Below are 22,404 nucleotides of genomic sequence, written 5' to 3' on the forward strand. Positions count from 1 at the left end.
CACTCTAAACTCATAAACGTTTATTAATTTAATATGCATTTTGCGGAATCACCCGCTATGGAATCACCCATGTACACACTAAATTAATGAAACGCCCGAAAAGGACAGGCGTCCCCATCAACTTCTCGCACAAAGAATCCTCTTTGCGTATGAGCCCCGGTCATCTAAGTTAGTTTACGGAATCCACCGTAAAACCTCACGGAATCCACCGTGGAATATGCCTCCTAGCATCATACCCCCGGGATGGGATAGCAATTGACCTCAATTGCTATTAGCTCAATGTGGAGCTAACAGAGTGGGGAAAGCATTTAAGTCTCTAGCGTGCATCCATTGTGCTTCCTCTACAGGATGGTTCTTAAATTTTACTAGATATCTAGAATACCTTCGGCCAGTTCTAGTGGTCATGTAGTCAGTGTCTATAATGGCTTCTGGTTCAAGTATTTCAGTCTCTTCTTCTAGTAAAGGTGGGTTTTCATAGACAGGGTGGATAGGTAATTGGCCTTTAAATGGTCTCAATAAACTAATATGAAATGTATTATGAATTTTCCAATGAGATGGCAATTCTAACTTGAATGCATTGTCAGTAATCTTATGAATGATTCTAAATGGTCCGTAGAATCTAGGAGCTAATTTGACAACTGGATGTCTATCTACACTTTGCAGTCTACGCTTTTCTATTCTAAGCCAAACATAATCATCAACTTTGAAATTCATGGCTTGTCTTTTCTTGTTGGCTTGTTTGGTATATGATTGTTGGGCTTTAGCAATCATATCCTTTACCTCATCAAAAATAGTGTTATGCATAATAGCAATATCATCGGCACTTTGTATTCTATTAGACAAAGAGGCAACAGGTGTAGATAATCTATATCCATAAATAACTTCAAAATGTGCTTTCTTTGTAGATGTGTGTGGTGTATTGTTATATGCAAACTGTAATAAATGTAAATGAGTATCCCATGTCTGAGGTTTAGAGATAGTGTATGTACGTAAAAGATCTAGAATGGTACTATTTGTGGCTTCTGTTTGTCCATTTGTTTCTGGATGAAATGCAGATGAGAAATCAATCTTTGTGCCTAGATTAGCAAACAGGGTAATCCAAAAATTGTTACAAAATCTAGAATCACGATCTGAAATAATCACTTTTGGCAATCCATGGTTGGTAAAAACAGTTTTCAAAAACAATTGTGATGCCTGTGATGCTGTTAAAGTTTTCTTACATGGAATGAAATATGCTTGCTTACTAAATCTATCTATAACTGTCCAAATCATGTCATGGTTAGATTTAGTATTTGGTAAACCAGTAATGAAATCCATAGAAATTTGTTCCCAAGGTTTAGATGGAATAGACAAAGGCATTAGTAATCCATACTGTTTACCATGATGTCTCTTAACTCTTTGACAAATCAAACATTCAGAAACAAAACTAGATTCATCTGCATCCATATGCGGCCAATAAAAATCTTCAGTTAACATACGTAATGTAGATATGATACCTCTATGACCTTGATATGGGGGACAATGAATTTCATTCAAAACAAAAGATCGGAATGGAATAGTAACACACAGTCTCTTTTCAAAAAACATGAATCCATCATTATATGACAATGAATCAACAGGAATGAAATTATTTTGAACTAATTTTTGCCAATCAGAATGAAAAGTAATATCCTGGTGATATGTGTCTTTCATAGCAATCAAAGAATCAAAAGATATGATAGATATATTATGAATTGCAGGTCTTCTACTCAATGCATCAGCAACTACATTTTCTTTTCCAGGTTGGTATTGAATGATAGGATGGAAACTTTGAATGAATGAAGCCCATTTGATATGACGGTCAGAAATTTGGGGTTGGCTAAGTAGATGTCTAATGCTTTGCTGGTCGGTCTTTATCATAAATTCTGAACCCATTAAATAATGCTTCCATTGTTTTAATGCTTGGACAACTGCTAAGAGTTCCTTGTCATAAGTGGAATATTTAAGCTCAGAGGGTTTCAGTTTAGAACTAGAATATGCTATTGGATGGTTGTCTTGCATTAGCACGGCTCCTATTCCTGATCCACTAGCATCGGTCACAACTAAAAAGAATGGCCTGTTAAAGTCAGGCAATTGTAGAACAGGGGCATTGGTCAATGCACGTTTGAGTAAATCAAAGGATTTCTGTTGGTTTTCAGTCCATTGATAAACAATGTCTTTCTTAAGAAGTTTGGTCAATGGTAAAGCAAGTAATGAGAAATTACGTACAAACTTCCTATAGAAACTAGCAAGACCAAGGAATGAGCGTAATTCATGCACATTTTTAGGAACAGGCCAATGCAATATTGCGTCAATTTTCTTAGGATCAACTTTTATTCCTTCTTTTGATACAATATGACCTAGATATTCTATTTCTGTCTTAAAGAATTCACTCTTGTCAGGGTTTGCAAACAATTGATTTTCTTTCAGTAATTGAAAAACTAATGATAAATGCTCATAATGCTCTTTTTCACTTTGACTGAACACTAAAATATCATCAAAGAAAACAATCACACAATATTGATATTTTAGAAAAATACGGTTCATCATTCTACTGAAAGTGGCAGGTGCATTAGTTAATCCAAATGGCATGACTAAGAATTCGTAATGGCCAAACTGTGTCCTGAATGCAGTCTTAAATATGTCGGATCTATCAAGCCTCACCTGATGATATCCAGATTTAAGGTCAATTTTACTAAATATAGAAGATCCTTGCAGTTTGTCCATAAGGTCATCAACTCTAGGTATAGGATACCTATTCTTTACAGTGATCTTGTTTAATGCTCGGTAGTCAATACACATCCGATAAGTATTATTCTTTTTCTTGACTAAGAGCACAGGTGCACCGAATGGAGAACTGCTAGGTCGAATTAAGCCTCTATTTAGTAATTCTTCAACTTGACTCTGGATTTCTTTTTGCTCTATTTGATTGTGCCTATATGGGGCTTTGCAAGGTGGTTGTGTGCCAGGTATTAGGTCAATTTTATGGTCTTCTGGACGTGATGGAGGTAAACCTGGTGGTAGGTCTTCTGCAAAACAATCCTTAAAATATGCGAGAAATTCCTTATGCCTAGGGTGCATATGATTTTCCTTTGCGTGCAATTCATTCACCCAAATGAGATATGATTTAGTATTCTTACGTAGTGCACGTTTTGCTTGAGTATGCGAAAGCAGTGGAAAAATATGAGATGCATGCATACCAAATAATGTAATAGATTTTCCTTGAAAATTTATATTCATTGTGTGCGTGGAATAATCTATATTGGGATTATGTTGGTGTCTCCATGGCATTCCTAGAATAATGTCGCTAGACTGTAATGGGACAACTAAGAAATTTCTTCTTTCAATATATGGACCAATTTGAATTTCTAAATCTTGAACTTCTTGTGTGCCATTGTACCTAGTGCCTAAAAATGCAGCTTTTATGCGATAGTGCGTAGGTACTGTATGCAATTTCAATTCCTTTACCAATTTTGCTGAAATAAAGTCATGGATACTACCGTCATCATGCAATATAGTTCTTTCTTTTCCATGCACCATACATTTCATAGTCAACAATGAATGTGAAGTAGGCATACCTGGTAAAGTGTCGGAAGTAGTAGTAGGATCATCTTCTTCTTCAGTGAAATCCGGCATATCCTCATGCTCGTCTTCGTCCATGGCTCCAAGGTAGTTGATATGTGCTGATGGCTTCTTTGAATGACAATTTGCTGCGAGATGCCCTGGCTGGTGACACTTGTAGCATACGATGGGCTTGGCTTTGGTCACATTATTTGCAATGGCTGGGAGTCTGGGTATATTTGGATTTGCTTGTGGAATAGGCTTAGGATTTGGATTGACAGTGGATGGTAATGCAGGTGGTTTAGGGCAATTCTTGCGGAAAGATGGTGATGAGAAACGACCTGGATTAAATCTTCTGAAATTGGAATTGAATTGTTTAGATCCATAATTACCGTTTGCTTGGAATGGCTGTGGTCGTCGATCTCTTCCACGTAACTTATCTTCAGTGTCGTGAGCTAAGGAGATGGCGTCTTCAAGGGTAGCAGGCTTGAACATATTCACCTCAGCGTAGTAATGTCCAAGAAGTCCAGACATGTACTTCTGCTTATGTGTCGTCTCTGGTACGTCTTCAAGCATGCGTAGCTGTAGGAGTGCATTCCAAAAACGCTCTGTATACTGTGGAATAGGCTCACGATCGCGTTGTTGAAGTAAATCCCATTGCTTGATAGCCTTCTCATGAAATTGCGGTGGTAGGAAATTTTGCATGAACTTCTTCTTGAAATCTTCCCATGTAGCAGGACATTCTATACTCTTGCGGACTACAGTCCACCAAAGTGATGCTCTGTCTATCAGATGATTAGTAACACACTTGATTTTATCTTTCTCAGAATAAGTTTCCTCATGGAAATAGTCATCGAACTGGCTAATGAATGATAAAACAGTCTTTCCTTCTCTTATGCCATTGAAAGTGCGAAACTTGAAACTTCGTTTACTTATCTTGGATTCCTTGCGAATGGTTTGTGCTTCAAGAGTGGCGTCGATGGTACGGCGAATCAAATCTTCAGCTTGAGGTTCTTCTTTATCAGTGGACGCTCCTTGTAGCTTTGTCAATTGCGCTTGCAAGGCTTGCCTAGCTCTTCGCTCTTCTTCCAATTGCAACATGATAAGATCCAGCTTTTGTTCCATGGTAGGCTCGGGTAGATCGTCTTCAGCCATAGGATCATCCATATGTGGGGTAGTCATCCTGTAAAACTCAACAAACCTTTCTCACTCAAAATCAGTTAGCGAGATGAGCGTAGCTCAAATTTGGGGTTACAAGGCTATGTCTTTTTTGGGTATTTCTTCTTCAATTTTCAGAAATTCTGCAATATTTCTGTCTCCGTGTGCTGAAAGTTCTTCAACGAACTTGGAGATAGGTAGAACAGCTTGCTGCGAACAACTTTCCAGTTCAGAGTTTTTGCATACGAACAAGTCTTCTATGAGTTTTAAGCGTTAGTCAGTTCTGATTTAGTCTGACTTGCAGAGTTGCAGACTTAGCAGACTTGCAGAGTTGTTGACTTGCTGGACTTAGGCCGACTTGCAGAACTTGATTCCAAGTGACTTACTGAACTTGACTTCTGGAGCGTGAGACCCAGAGTTACTGACTTTGTTTGGCCAGTGTGACTTGCAGAGGATTGTGTGACTTGAAGGAAGCTTAGTGGTTTAAGCTTTAACTTAAGGATTAAGAGGGATTAATGGTGGAGAACAGGCCGCCGTTTTTTCGTGAAGGGGGGGGGCCGTTTTTCTCCACGCGAAAATTTCGGGCTTCTCCAGGATGGATCGATTTGTTTTCTTATTAATTGCCAAGCTTCATAAGCTTTCTTTTAAGCTTTAAGACTAAGCTTTTTGAAGAAATAGATATGGCTTCTTACTGTTTTATCACGACTTGTTCATGGAGATGAGGGAGTGGTCCTCCGCCTGCAGAGATTGGTCCTTCGATCTAACAGTAGAAACAGGGGTTCTTGATCGCCAGAAGTCTGCCTGTATCGACGGTTCGCGATGAGATTGACTGTAGAGGCCGTTTGTTCCTGGAGCTCCGCCTTCGCCCGAGATTGGTAGCGATTGGAAGCTCTTGATCTCTGCTCCGCTCTGATACCACTGGTGCGCAGATCGGTCGCAGATAGCTCACGTGGTGAATCCCGGAAGGTCCCCAAGAACAAAGTACTCTACTTTTTAGCACAAAAACCCATGTAAAAGCAAGCACGACATGAGACAAGAGACAAATTGGGTTCAATCTCCCCCATGCCTTGTGTGAGCGCTTCATAAAGCATGTATTTAATGTATATTTCCAATCTTCATGCTCAATAATAGCCCAATTACAAAAATATGACAAGCTTTTAGCTTTTGAGTTTGCTTTCTACCAAAAATAGGAAAATAAAGCTAATGGACGGTGCCCATAGTGTCTGGCACGCCCAATCTCAATGTCCAAATAGAAATAACATATCCAGGCGCATAAGCGCATACAAAATAATAATAAATAATCGATGTCTCTATAGACATAACAAAAATATAGGCGTGGCGCCTATCAAAATATAGTCCAAAGGTCGAAAACCCGCTAGACTCCAATGCTTTCCTCCGCCACTGCTGCTATCTCTACACATCAACTGAAGCATTCACAATCGTTAGTAAAATAACACAATTAAACCGACAAAAGTGAATACCTAGCAGTCTTCAGCTACATAAATAAATCAACTGGTTAGAAATAAATCCTAACCTTAATTTATTACGAGTGCGCACTCTAAACTCATAAACGTTTATTAATTTAATATGCATTTTGCGGAATCACCCGCTATGGAATCACCCATGTACACACTAAATTAATGAAACGCCCGAAAAGGACAGGCGTCCCCATCAACTTCTCGCACAAAGAATCCTCTTTGCGTATGAGCCCCGGTCATCTAAGTTAGTTTACGGAATCCACCGTAAAACCTCACGGAATCCACCGTGGAATATGCCTCCTGGCATCACTGCTCCTCTTACCAAAACATCGCGAGCTTGGCTTGCTTTCTTGAGCTCCTTACCACGAACAAGGCTCTGATACCATGTCAAGATTGTGGGAGAGAAGGAAGGAGTCTCACTTGTAGCTTTCTTGCTTGCACAATGGGGGAATACACACAAAAGGTGGAGGCTGAAAACTGTTTTCCTCTTCTTAGTTGTGTAAGCCAAAAAGAAGTCACATACAAAGAAATAGAAGAACCCTATATATGGGTCTCAAACCAAAGACAACTAAATAAGGTGGCATACTAACTGAGCCACGAACTAGAGTAGATAAGGATAGCTGTCATCTAGCTATTATTCATGGGCGGTGTACCAACCGCATCTGCAACAAACACGTCGGTGACATAAATGCACAACGGTCACCCTGGCATATCACGAGTGGAGCTCGATATCTCAATAGTCCCACCTTTTGGACATTTGGAAGCTTAGATGGAGATAGAGATTGGGATTGAGTAGCTGCACTTGACGACTGATTTGCAAGAGCTCTTAAAGGATCTTGAAGACAAACTAAAGGATTTTAGGGAGTTTTATGATAGACATGTGGAAGGCCTATAGATTGATGGATTTGTCCATTACAGTGATATTATAATGGAATCTACCAATGGTGCTAGAACAATTTTGCAAACAAGGTTTAGCCTTATTGATGAGGAATTCAAGAAGTGGAAAGCAGATTTCCCTTTTCAACACAATTAGCATCAATGTCTTCTTGTATAGAAAGATGTTGGATTTCTTGTATATCTTCAATATATGGATAGTTGTTCTTCAGATACAATACAAAAGAAGAAGATAGAAGTTATTGCAAGCAAAGCTAAAGAGGTTGAAGAGAAGGGGAAAATATATCAAGAGAATATTGAGAACCAGTTAGTGCAGGGATTTGATGTAGCTTTGTTTAAAAGTGAGAACATTACAAAAGGGAAAGAAAAGGAGATAAAGTTGAGTGCAGAGATTGAAACAGGTCCTCTTGAATGTGTTCCAACATTTCCTAGTTACCTCATAAAAAAAAAGAGACATGTATTGCTAAATGATGGTCAACACCTTTTTTTATCTTAGAGAAGATTACTGCTTGGCTCCTTGTAGTAGCACGTGGTCAAAATGATAAGAATTTTATAGGTTACGAACAGGAATTGCTAGCAAGTCTTGATGTTGAGGGAGAGAATTTTCAAGACAACTCTGTAGCCTTAAATTCATGTATTAATTAGATTGTGGAATATGAAAAGGAGGGGATACCTATAGAGGAAGAGTTCTTACAAATTTAGCAGAGACTTAGTATCGATAACATGGAATATGAAGAGAAACCAAAAAGTTCAATAAATCTTTATGATGATAGTATTCTTGAAGAAGATGAAAACCCTACGATATGAAATATAATTCTAAGATATCCGTTGTGGTTTATATTAGAGTATGTTATGCATTATAGACAAATATTATTGGATATTTATCTATTGATGTCTTACACTATTGTGATTTATTGTGCATATAGATATTGAAGATGCATACAAATTTCTTGGAAGAGCCAAGGGCTCTAGGTCATTGAAGCTTGGCAAAAGTCAAGGCCTTGGTTATTGTATTGGAAGCTCAAATAATCAAACAGTTGCAATTTATCATACCAAGTTGTCAAGCTCTCCAAGCTTGCCAATGATGGCTTTGAAAGCTATCTCCAAGGTGATTGGATCCCAAGTTTTCAATATAGGTTTAGACAAGATAATTTTGGTGGAGAAGGAAGAAGTTGTAAGAGTTTTTGGCTTCATGCATGGATATGGTGGATCTAGGGTAGATCTAGGGCAGGATACTTTGGAGTTCTTGGCTCTTATATATTTGCTCTCCCATGTAGGAGATGCCAAGAAATTGAAGCTCCTTCTAGGCTATAGGAAACAAGAGTTCCTAGAATGTAGAGGTCTCATTGAGTGGGATGAAACAAAAGATTCCTCTAAAGGACCTAGTGAATTACTTGAAACTAAAGACTCTTCTACAATAGAGTCATACTAAAAGATATCAATGGTTTCTTGAAACCCATCTTTTTCCATCTCTTTGTCTAGTTTGTAATCATTCTAAAAATCTTTGCTTTGCAAAAGAGTTTAAATATCTCTCTTTTCTTCTTTGGGTAACACTGGATATAGTCCTTGCCAAAGATGATGTATTACATAATGCGGTTGTGTCTCTGAGCTTGAATTTTGTCAAATTTATTTGTAGAACCATTGAAAGACCTCTAATAAACTATTTACTTTGTATCTTCCACCTCCATGTCTTGTGTGTCTAAAATATTTTGTTCTTGCTTGATAATGTGATTTTTCCATACATTGGGTTGACTCGATAGATAGAGATTGGTCTCACTGGAAAACCAAAAAAAAAAACCAAAAAAAAAAAAAAGAGAAGCTAGTCTTGCATCTCCAGCAATTGGTCCAAGCAATGGTAATTCAATAAAATAACATTGTCTACCCCTTGATGGATGCAAATGCAATATATGAATGGCTCATAGATTGAGGGGCCTAAGAAACATCATAAATAACATCTTGAGCATACTAATCACAATCCCAAGAATATTTAGATGTCCATTTTCTCTCTCATTAGTGCATAAGTAGAGCTTAATGCCATACATCACTTCTGACTACATATACATCAAGTGTCATACATGGGTACCATAAGCACTGAAAGGGTGTCCCAAAGGGGGTTATTTCATCGGGAGTGGTGGTGAGCGTAGGAGAGTACTTACACTTGCATACAAGTATTGGGCTCTGGATCACCGAGAGGTGAGCAAAGTTTCCCCGAGCCGGTTTTGCATCCCTTCAGGGTCTTAAGTGGTAAGGGAGGGTCACCTCTCTTTTGGTTTACCACCTCGCCTGGCCTTGACCAACTAATAAACCTTTGTAACCTTAATCTCTTCAACAAAAGAAATCAAGCTAAAAAAAAGTGGATTAAGAGGAGAGATTGACATACCTCTTCAATGTTTAGGAAAGATAGTGGAGCATGATCCACCATGATGCCAATTGCTCCATCAAGCAAGCACGATTGGTTGGAATACTTCAATGGATGAATACTTCAAGCATTCGAATGCTTCCATTGATGATGGGGGCTCTGAGATGGTATCAAGCTTATCCTTCAATGATGAAAAGCTTCAAAGAGAGATTTCATGGCTGCCTACAAAAATTCTCTGTATGTTGAGCTCCATGTCTTCAATCTAGGTAAGAGAGAGGTCAAGAGTGGTTGAAAGAGCAAAGAGTAGCAAGAGGGCAATAGGAGAGCTAGGGCAGGGTATAGCCATCACAAAATGCACCCAAAATTATGGGGGTTGCCTTGCAGGCCTCTAGGGATAGCAACTCCCCACTCCACTGCTTGATCTAGGGTACCAAGGAAAAGGTTCCAATGTTAGATGGTGATTTTGAGTAGGCTGGAGGAAATTCTTGGAGAATTTTGGGGCTGGTAGCCATGGCAGCTTGTAGGAGCAGAGAGAGAAGGAGAGCTGAAGCAAAAAGTAACTAAGATCTTTGCCCTCTTCTAACTCCTAAGTCTCTAAACTTGGCCTGGAACCCCTAAAATTTGTATGAAAATGAGTAACGACTTGCTAAGTTAGCCATTATACCTCCATATATATCTGGATCTCTAGCCATAACTCCTACTTGCTCCAAAAAGTGAGGGGCTTAACTGTGGCCTTCCTATACCTGAACCTGTAACCTAAGTAACTAGGGTTTTGGGATTTGAAAAGAGAGAGAAGAAAAGGACCAAAGACTGATGCTCTGATACCACTTGTAGTGAATGAAGCTGAGAGAAGAGAGGAGAATCAGCTGAAGAGAGAGAAAGAGAGAAAGAATAAGAGAAAGAAAGACTAAAAGAGGAAAGAGAACGACAGAAAAGAGGGGAGAAAGAAGGAGGAAGCCTTGGAAGCTGGTGATGAAGGTGAAGAGTATGTTCTTGATAATAATTGGTTGCCCTAAATTGGGACTCTTACACCTTATATACCCTGGTTAGTGTGATTGGGTGTCTAGCCCCTAGTTCCTATGTATCCCGCTCGTTACAACTATGTTTTCTCATTGCTAAGCCTTCTACCAAAACGACTCTCCAAAGTTTCACAATAGGTAATCAACAATGTTTTGAGCAAACCCTCCTAATAGTTGAATATGAATATCAAGTAGTAGAATAAAAGTCATTCCAATCCTACAAAGCATCACGGCCTCACTCCCCTTTGTGAAAAAAAACCCCAATCATAAAAAGGACACTCCCAAGCAAAGAATTCAGAATGTTAATCCACATTCTTTTGTGAGATTCACAAAATTAGTACTTGGAAAGCTCTGCACTACCCACTTCAACTACAAGGGTTATTTTTTATAATATCAAAAGAAAATACCACTTCTTTGGAAAAATCTACAGATCATGACAAAAGAGAAAGAGATCCTTGAAGATAAAACATACTAAGATTGCTATATGGCAATTACAAAAGACCCTTGGAAGGATCCAAAAAGACGCATGGCCAAATGTGAGAGATTCACAAAAAATCAAAATAATCACCCAATATACAAAATGCACAGTCACATTAAAAACCTTTCAATCCTATGTGTGCAACTCAAAAGGGGGTGAAGTCATATCAACTCCTTATACTTCTTAGAAGACAAGAAAATAAAAATGCTTCTTTTATAATGGCTGAAATAATAGTGGGTGAAATGATGAATGAAGAAGTGATGGTTGAAAAAAAGGAAATGTAAAATATTTTTTTAACAATAGATGAAATGATGGATGAAGAGACAATGGGTGAAATGATGGATTAAGTAAAGATAAGAGTTCTTTTGAAAAAATACCATGCCATCCTTCATTTCAAAAGTAAAGACATATATTAAAAGCCTCTTCAACCACCAAGAGAAAGGAAATGTATAAAGAAGAATTAAATATGAAAATGATATCTGGATACCCTATGTGAAACCCCTTTTGATTTGCAAAAAAGAAAACCAATAAGAAAAAGAAAAGCACATGGTATAAAATCAAGAGGATCATACAAATACCTCTCCTTTCCAAATCTTTTAAAATAATCAAAAAGAATTTTGAGATATCACTCCTTCACATGAAGAGCACATTACTCTTTCACATTTTCACATAAGGAACCATCTTCTAGACTATTCCTTATTTATTGTAAAATACTCATCCATTATATATAAAAAAGACTCCTTTGGGTCTATAAAAGAGAGCTCTCTCATCTTGAGAGGGGGGAGCTTTGGAGGTTGGTTTTTGTGTAGTTTTTGAGTAGTTTTTTGAGTTGTCTAGATAAGCTCTCTCAACAAGCCTCTCACATCTTGTTTCCCAAGCTTCCCCTGTGTATACCCATCTCTCCTTAAGCTTTAATCCTTAAGCCTCTCCATCTTCCTGCTCCATATTCACAAAACTAAGAAGCTCTCCACCACTCTTCTCCAAGCTTACACTCCCTCAAAGCTTCATACTCTTACTTCTACCATTTTGTTCCAAGCTTCCTTCTCCCTTAATTAGCTTCATCCTCTCATGCTTCCACCATATCCTTTGTCTACCATTTTCTATTAAAGCCTTTACTCTATCTCATTAAGCTTTCACCTTCCATTCCTACCTTAACATCGTGTGTACTTCCACCATATCCCTTCTCTACCATACACCTTCCAAGCTTCTACTTAACCTCTTTAAGCTTCCATCTTCCATAAGCCTCAACCTTCCCTAACCTTGTGCTTCTACCATATCCTTCCCAAGTATCCACCATATGTGACAAATCATCTCTACCATACTCTCATCTACCCTTCAAAATCTTTACCTCTAGCCTACCCTTAACCAAGTTTACTTTAGCTTTATCTTGGTTACCATCCGTAGTACACTCTTCTAACCTCCACATCAACCATATCCACCATATCTTCACCTACTCCATATGTATGGTTCTATACATTGTACTAGAAGCTTCATACAATACAAATACTAATTGGTCTCCATTCTCTGGCAACATTTGTCTTGTTTGGTTTTGGTTTCTTCATTGGTGTATGGAAGGGCCAAATGGAAAGAGGGTAAATACTTGGATGGGATGTGGTGGAAACACAAGTTAAGCTATGAGTAGAAGGTGAAAGATTAATGAGATAGAGTGTAGAAGATTAAAGCTGAATGAGATAGAGGAGAGGATTTAAAGGAAAATAGTAAAGAAAGGATATGGTGAGAGTAAGAGAGTGTGAAGCTTAAGGAGTATGAAGCTTTAGGAAGAAGAAATCTTGGAAGAAAATGGTGGAAGATATGGTGGAGAAGCAAGGAAGAGAGCTTCTTAGTTTCGTGAGGTTGGAGAAGGAAGATGGAGAGGCTTAAGGATTAAAGCTTAAGGAGAGAAGGGTATGCACAAGGGAACCTTGGGAGACAAGATGTGAGAGGCTTGTTGAGAGAGCTTATCCAAGGAAGAACTCCAAGACACTATAAAATGAACTACTCAAATAACTATCACCAAAAAACTCCTTTAAACACTACCCTCTTCTCAAGGAGGAGAAAACTCTCTTTCATAAATCCAAGAGAGTACTTTTTTACAATATAATGGATGAGTATTTTTACAATAAAGAGGAATATTCTAGAAGAGGGTTCCTCATCTAAAAAGGTGGAAGAGTAACGTGCTCTTCACGTGAAAAGTTCTATCTCAATAATATTTATAAGATTTTTTTTTTGTTGGAAAGGAGAAGTATTCATATGTCATTTTGATTTTCTACCATGTATTCTTTTGCTTCATCATTTCTCCCACTGTTTTGTATTCTTTTTCTTCATCATTTCTCCCACTGTTTTGTATTCTTTTTATTCTTCATTTCTCCCACTGTTTTGTATTCTTTTTATTCTTCATTTCTCCCTTTTTTTTTTCACCCATTATTTCTCCCCTTAAACAAAGAAGTGTTTTATGTTATATTCTCCTCTTCTTTGGATTTCACCCTCGTCTGAGTTGCATGCATAGGATTGTAAGAGGTTGTTGCATTTTTAGGTATAAGGGATAGTGATGTGCATTTATCATGGGTATTGTATGATTTTTTGGAAGGAGGTTAATATGGAAGATTTCCATGTCTTTTGTGGGTTATATGTGAGTCTTGGAATAAGCTCACCATCTTGTTGTGTTCTTTGTGTAATCTTCCAAGAACTCAAGAGTTATTGTCATATAGTAATCCCTTCTTTTTTTCCAAAGTAGTAAGGAGTATTTTCTTTGGATTTTTCCAAACATATTCCTCGTCACTAAGAAATGTATTTTCCAAGCTATTTTTGTTAATCTAAAAAAAGAGTGTGGATTAACATACCAAATCCTTTTGTTGGATAGTCAACGAATTGTTCTTTTCATGCTTGGTACCATTAGTCACAAAGGGGGATAGAGGCAAGGGAGCTTTATAGGATTGGATTGGTTTTCATCCTGCCTTATTGACATTCAATTGTTTGGGGAGTTTGCCCAAAACATTGTCGATCACCTGTTTGGAGAGTCACTTTGATAGAAGACAAGAAGAACTGACAAGCCTAAAGAGTTGGAACAATACCCACACCAAGAACCACACAAGACCATTGCAAGAAGAGTTGAAGAGTTTGTCATTTGACTATTAAGAGTCTTACACTCTATTGACATGCCTCATAGTGGACTCGACATTAGGTCTTTGTGGGAGCTTTCGCTTGACCGCCAAGACCTATGGACTACTTATTGCTCAAGCGTTTCAAGTTGAATGCCAATGGCTATCTCTCACATAGCCATAAGCGCTCTCAAGCCTGCAAGTGTAGTGAGCTTACCTCAATTCCCAATCGAGTACCCATCTTTCTCAAGCACACTGGTGGCTCCACTATTTGAGATGCGAGCTCAAGCAATCTCAATCCTCCATCTTCAAGCTCCATGCCCCATAGCTGCACATGCAAGAGAAGAGAAGAGAAGAGAAGAAGAAAGGAGAAGATGGAGAGCTTCTCCACTATGGTCCCTCACCCCCCTCACACTCTCACTCCCTCACAGTCTCACACTCCCTCTCTCAATCACAAGCATAAGCAAGCAAGAAGAAGAAGAGAAGAAGAAAGTAGAAGATGGAGAAGAGAAGAGAGGAGAAGAAAGTAGAAGATGGAGAAGAGAAGAGAGGAGAAGATGGAGATCTCCTTTGCCACACACCAAGAATAAGCTTCTCTATTCACTTTTTGGCTTTTATAAACGCCCTTATCCCTTTGGGCACCCATCCTCTTTTTTGCATGATCGGCCATCTTGCCAAGGTCGTCTTTTTCTATTCCCTTCTGTTTACATTATGCCTTCACCTATGCCCGTCTACTCTTTACAACTTGCATTGGAGGGATCTTGGTGCTCTTTTACAAAAATTTGGGGGCACCTTTACATTTAAAAATGTGCATTTGCCTTTGCCTCACTTTTAAGGTTTCCCTTATGCTTTTGGCCTCAAGCTGTATGGAGAATCAGCTTATTCTCTCTCCTCATTAATATCTGTAAAAAAATATATTCCAAATGTTTATTAATCAGGAGAAGTGAAATCAGATATACATCTAAGTGGATATAATATGATATAAAAACTTACTCGTTTGTTATTAAGTTAGAACACAAATGAGTATGGTAGTTCAATATCTTCATTCTGTAAATCCATCCTCACTTGATATAGCGTACATGATGATCTAACCTTTAGGATTGCAATAATGACATCTGATATAATAAAACTAAGGATGAAATTTTTAGTAGCAATAATATATTTACAAGCTATAGAGTCTTGATCTATCTTACATATAATTTTTCCTTCTATCCTAGTATCCCATCCCTCATCAACAAATTGTATAACATGATCATATGTTATTCTCTTCACTGAAAGCATGGCCTTTGATCGTCTTATCTTAGCATTAGAAAAGAAGCCAACAAATATATTAATAAGCATGAACAAAGTAACTTTTCTTAGTCTACTTGAGATATTAGGCTTTAATGCTCTCTGTATCTCAAAAAATATTTTACATCTATAGCCCTCACTAGTAGCTGGGACTTGGCAAAGGCCACTCAAAGCTTGAAAAATCAAGCAAAGGGAGGGGAGAAATTGATCCTTATTGGCCACGCTATACGGGGACAATATAAGAATGGTCATAGAAGAATATTCCATTCTCTACAAGATCTGTCTTCTTTCTACCTTTGTACATCTCTTTTCCAATCTAGCCATGCATCACATCAATCACATCAACAATAGACTCGATCGGTTGCCATTCCTCAAGATTAGAGGGATAGACATCTGCAAGACAAATGAGCAAATGTTATAATGGAAAACCTTAAACCAAGTCCAAGAAAAGAAAGACCTTAAGAATCAAATCCTTACAATTTGGTTTATGTATTGGAAGATTTGAACTTCCAGGTTCCAAACATAGCTCTCTATGCATAAACACATGTTGCACAAGAACCTCTTTTATGCTATTCTTATTTACTCCAAATGTATAAGAAAACAATTGCAATGCATCCAAGAATGACACCATGTGATATACACAATGCAATTGTGAATGAATCCTAGTTCTCAAACATTTTATGATTTAGCAAACAGCCTTGTAAAAGTGCAAAAAACATGTCTTTCAATGATTTCAACCTACACGTCATGCTGTGTTGCTAAGAGTCAGCACCGAGCATCCTCGTGCTGCTTGACCCCTTTAAACTTAATTTATAAACATCCTATATGGTATACACAAACAAATAGATCATAATTTCAAACATTATTAGTAACTAATCAATATCAAAACCCCTCTTTTTCCCTACCGTTTAGGTTATGCATCATTGATAGGTGTAAAGAGTGATTTTTTCATGTGTTTTTCTTGTAAAAGTTGTAAAAATGGACTTAACATGAAGACAAGGCAGAACTGAGACTTATCCCTCATGATCCAACCATGTTGTACATTCATGGATATAAAGCATATTTTTTCTTAATTTTCTAGCATTAAAATTTAATTTTTTCTATTTTTTAACTATTTTTCTTCATTTATTTAAATAAAAATTATTATATTTATGATTTATGAGTTGAAACTAGTCACAATCATTGAGCATTGATTTTATATTCATTTCTACTCCATATGAACCCTAAAATTGCAAAATAAAACCCCCAAATTTTATCTTTTTCATAAAAACCGCATAATTACGAGTTTTTTGTGTTATGATATAAACTATTAAATGACTAAATTTTTTGGTTTTCTTCAAGATTTCTAATAAATTTTAGCATTATCAATCAAAGGCATCCATTTACAAACAACTTTATCAAACATCTCTCATAAAATAAATGAATTGATTGCCTACGCATAGAAACCCAGTTTTGGAGGCATGTATTTAACGGTTGGGAGGCGTTGACGCTCTCTCCAACTCCAATCTACGATCTCCTTTGGTTTGGTTTTATTATTCCATCAGCATCTTTCATCCAACTCCTTTCCCTTGTTTTGTAGAATCACACGTATGAATAGCCATCAAGAGGAGAGAGGGCGAAAAATTACAGAAGATGCTAGCCATGGTCTGTTGGGTTGATTGCTTTTACAGCCCCACACCCCTCCTCCAAAAAAAAAAGATCCCATGGGGAGGCACATTTGCTGCATGCCGCCATTTGAAAATAAAACGCCCCCCCTCCCCCCCCCCCCCCGCCCCCATGAAAAAAAATTAGGGGCTTAGGCCCCCCTAAAGGCCCATGCCCATTTAATTATCCATTTTGTTGGTCACCTTTGACCTTTGAATTACCCGGCTTCTCGCATCTCTTCCGTCCAGTACCTGATTTCAGATCTAAAAAATTCGACAAGTCCGGCTTGACATCCCGAACGGCCGAGAAGCTCTCTCTCTCTCTTCAATCCTACCATTGAAAAAATTACTAAAATTTTGCAACCACTGTAACAGTCGAAATTTTACATTTCTTTCTTCCTCGGTCTCTAAAAATTGTCGAATCTTCATGTTCCACTTCCGTCGGCTTTGAATTCCCACCTAAAATTTACATTAATCCGCTCCTTTTCAGCACTTTATGGATCTTTAAAAGCTGCTCTCATCTTCATACTTTATTTATATTTCAAATATATTTATTATTTCTTCTCTTTTATTTAGTAGGCTTTCCTAGTTGCCTCACAACACTAATAGGGATTCTTAGAAACAATTGCCTAGCAGACTAACAGAATAGGGTCACTAGGACTACTCTCAAAAACAGCTCTTAGAGTGCTCGACAATGTCTTCACAGGAGGCAGACAACTACTCAAACCTCCCCAAACATATCTAACATAACCCTAGGACTTCATGCCTTGAATGCTAGATCCCAATAAAAGAAAAAAAACACCCACATATATATAAGCGTATAGCACAATGACAAAGGACTCATAAAGGAAGGACATCACCTGGACTTGGCCACAAAAAGATTCTGCGCAGCAAGAGGCTCTCTCTAGGTGCTTTGTTGAATCTATTTAGTGCAATACTAAAACAAAAACCATTAACTGCACCCGCACAAAATAAACAAATGGCCCTCTTGGCCTAATTAGATAAATCAATTTCACTATAAAATAAACGACCCCTCTTGGCCTAATGAAATGTAATATTAAATCCAACAAGAATGGCTCTCTTGGCCTAACAAAATCAAGCCACTCTCTACAAGAACAAAGGCCCCTCTTAGCCTAAGGAAATTAACCAATAAAGCACACCACTCAGCATCCTACTGCTCAAACAAACCCTTGGTCCCCACAAAAATCCTACTAATGTATAAAACTAGACCAAGGGAATGGGCAGCTCATGCCCTACACTAAATGCATCAAATTATTAGCTAATCCCCGGTATGAATGGCAAGGAGTATTCAACAAATATGTGATTGAACAATTAGATACATCCATGACAAAATAGGAAGATGGTCAATTGCTACCTGGCTCATAACACGTACTAACCATCGACGGCCAAAACAAGACATGCCAGTAAGCAATCCCCACAACAGCCCACGACTAACATCAAGATGCAATTGTAAAAGCCCCTCAGGACCACAATTAAGAAAGACATCTTTAACAAAGGCATAATTAGCCAAGGAATCTGCAAAGTGATTCCACTATGTCAAGGAATCTACTGGCAAGTCACTGCCTCAAAGATCTCAAGGGTATCCAAGGTTGCATGATGGTACACCTTAAAATGGGATCCCTTACACTATAGGTCCCATTTAATTGGTTAATCACTAATTGTGAGTCGCCTTTCAATAATAACTAACGAATATCACAACATCTTGCTACATTTAACCCCATAAGCAAGGCCTTATATTCTGCCATGTTATTCATGTTGAGAAATAAGCATGGAAACTCTCCTTATACTAGAGAGGATAAGGGTAGCTAGGTGTAAATGGACTGGAGGATAGGGGAGCAAGGGGAAACCCTAACCCTAACTCCTCTAGAGGCTATATAAATAGCCTAAAGTACACACTCGTTGTTGAGGAGAGTGTACTAGTTGTACCTTGAACAACTGACTAAACAAGATCTTATTCTTGTACTTGAGCTCTCTCTCTCCCTCTTGTGCACACTCTCTTATGCTTCCAACTCTGATTTGCAACATGGTATCAGAGCTTCCTTTGATCCTTTCAGTTTCCTCTATCCTCAGCTTCACTAAGTGCACATGGAGCATTCATCATCTTCATCTTTTCCTTCTTACCTCCATAGCCAAACCTTGACCCCCTGACCTTGGAAGGATTGGTTGGAACAAAGGAGCTCGTATCGGCATTCTTCTAGGAACTTGTGCCTTAGCTCCTAGCATAGCTTCCTATCATGTGAAACATCGGCATCATCCACATCACAAAAGGCAGCATTGTAAAAAATGCAGAGACAGGTGTAAATCTGGATCGAGATCAGTTCGAGATCAATTCATACTACTGTGTGCACTGCAGAAAGCGCAATCATGGTGGGCTTCTTAGGGAAATGGTAGCCCCCCAAGTGGGCTTCCTAACCCTAAAAGGGTTTGACAAAATTCCTTCTCTACTGGCTACACAGAGGCAAACCCTAACTGCCTGGTTTCTGGCAGCCATAGCTAGGGAGCTTCAAGCTCACTCATTTTTCATTTTTTTCATTATTTCTCAACCTGGACATTATCAACAGTGATTTTAATAACTAAAAAACACTTGTCAAGCCTTGTTACTGCCATATGGAGCTTAAATACAGAGTGCTTCTCATTCCATGGAGAATATTAAGCTTGTAAAGATCAACCTACATTATGAATACTAGAATGGATGTTGGTAAGAGTGCTTCTTAGCACTACTGATGCATTCAACTAATGCTCCATACTGTTTGCTGCTAGTAAATCAGAGATATGAGTATTATTCTACTCTCCTCTAATTCATCCCATAGCATATAGAGTTCATTGATAAGCCGTGCTCCACCAAGAACTCCTCTAATAGGCCACATTATCAAGAAGAGCCTGAAGTCTAGTCAACAAAGCTCACCTCGTTGAAACCTAGGAAAATAGTAAAGCTTAAATTAAGGGTTGTTCGAAGAACAAGACCTCCTAAATCCTATCTTGAGATATTGCATATGTATGACTTCCAACCGTTTTCAACTCTACAACTTTAAAAGTTTGTTATAATCTGTAAGGCTATCAGTTCTGTTATTTGGTTGTTTGGCCACCTGTAAAGGACTAGACACTACCATTGCTTAAGACAATAGGTAAGACCTTCCTATAATGGCCATGGCCTATGCAGATGTAAAGCCTCAAATTCGCAAGTTCAATGGAAAAGATTTTCATCCTTGGCAAGTCCTCTTAAAATACAAAATGATGGAAAGAGGCTACTGGCCCTTCATAAAAGGGACCAAAGTTATTGACCCATCCAATCCCCTTGATGTAGAAGATGATGAAAGGGCTCAGGCCATCATCATGCTTCATTTAGATGAATCTTTAATTCATCATATTGACAAACTCTCCACTGCCAAGGAGAAGTGGGATGAACTTGAAAGGCTCTATGGCACTACAGGGAAGAACTCCAAGATCTTTCTAAAGATTGAGTTTTTTAGCTTAAAGTACAAATAAGGAAAAGATCTAAGCAAGTTTATTTCACATATGAAGGGGCTTATGGCATAGCTGGCCTCCGTTCAAGCATCCATCATGATGAAGATGCCATTGCCATCCTTTTGAAGTCTGTAAAGAAAGTTTTTCCAACCCTTGTGACTACCCTAACTAATATCCCGAACCCAACCTTGGCAAGTACCATCCAGTCTTGCCTGGATAAAAAGAAGAGAAACCATACTGAAGGGACTTCAGCATTTACTTTCCTTGAGCAAGTGTTAGTCCATACCGCTTCTACTAAGTGCTCCTTTTGTCACAAAAAAGGGCATATTGTAAGCAATTGTTGGAAGAAATATCTTGACAAAATGAAGTGAAATAAATGCAAAAAGACTGGGCATATCACCAATAAGTGTCCCACTATTCCAGAAGTATCTAAGGAATTGGAGGCCAACTTTGCCTCCCAATCCACAGATGATCGACTCTTTTGAGTCTTGTAACACTCTCTACTTATAACCTTCTTTTGTAGCTTGATTTATAAAGGCATCTCATTATGGATTAAGGGGGGGTATCCTATCATGTTGTATCCAATGCCACCTGGCATTGAGGGGGAGTGTTGAGAAATAAGCATGTGAACTCTCCTTATACTAGAGAGGATAAGGGTAGCTAGGTGTAATGGAGTGGAGGACAAGGGAGCAAGGGAAAACCCTAACCCTAACTCCTCCAAAGGCTATATAAACAGCCTAAAGTACACACTCACTGTTGAGGAGAGTGTACTAGTTGTACCTTGAATAATTGACTAAACAAGATCTTATTCTTGTACTTGAGCTCTCTCTCTCCCTCTTGCGCACACTCTCTCATGCTTCCAACTTTGATTTGCAACAATGCATAAAAGCATTGCCTAAATACACTCCCATTTTTAAAACCACTCAACAATAGGAATCTTTTATGACAACCCCAACACTCGCATGCTTAGCAAGTCCTCGAGAAGCTCCATCAAAATATAATGTATAAACCCAAGCTTCACTGATGTAACTTGCCATGCCAATCAATCTACTCATACTTATGACAATCAAAGTCTAACCAAGAGAGAGGATGTAAGATAGGTATAATCCCTCCTTCCTCACTAAACTCAATAGAAACACTAGTAAGAACTTGACAACAATGATGGCAATAGACTTGAATATCACACATAAAAGATATGTCTTGCCACTCAGTAATGTGATAACTCTTACTCCACAAGATCACTTTGCCTTGGTGGTAACGTTATTCTAAATATGGATGCTCAAGATAAGGAATGACTTTTCCCATCCAATAGTCTTGGGATCCTCTGTAAGTTTAAGCTAAAACCTGAAGGACTTGCAAAGGCACGAGGTCCAACATCAGTCGCTATACATAATAGGGCTTCAGTTTATTGAAGTTTACTTTCATTTTGCACTTTATCCCTTGCAAATCCGCTAGAAGGGTTGTAGAGCCATTCTTTCCTATAGGAGTAATCTTATAAGGATCATCCCATTTAGGTTTCAACTTGGATGGGAAGAGCTCACAATGAGCATCATAATGGGACCAATTGACCCTTAACAAATTTATGCTTCTTAGCATGAAGGTCATGAAGCATTTTTACTCACCTCTTCCCTACTTCCTAATGTAACACGGCTTGTAATCTAATCTCATCAAGAGATGTGCAAGGGAAGTGAACCTTTCTTGCAATGCTTCCTCTTCACCCAAAGAATGATTTAGAGAAAACCTTACTATAGGAAGCTTAATCTCCAAAGATAAATCACACTCTTCCCCATATACTAATTTAAAAGAGATATGGCCTGCAGCTCTTTTAAATGCCATATTATAAACCCAAACAACCACATACAACTTCTTATCCTAAAATCACGCTTACCTTGGGACACAGATTAGATAAAATCCCCATAAGC

Source organism: Lygodium microphyllum, chromosome 8 (genome assembly GCF_053477565.2).
Source record: "Lygodium microphyllum isolate KBCC chromosome 8, Lygodium_microphyllum_v1.1.10, whole genome shotgun sequence".
Taxonomy (NCBI): domain Eukaryota; kingdom Viridiplantae; phylum Streptophyta; class Polypodiopsida; order Schizaeales; family Lygodiaceae; genus Lygodium; species Lygodium microphyllum.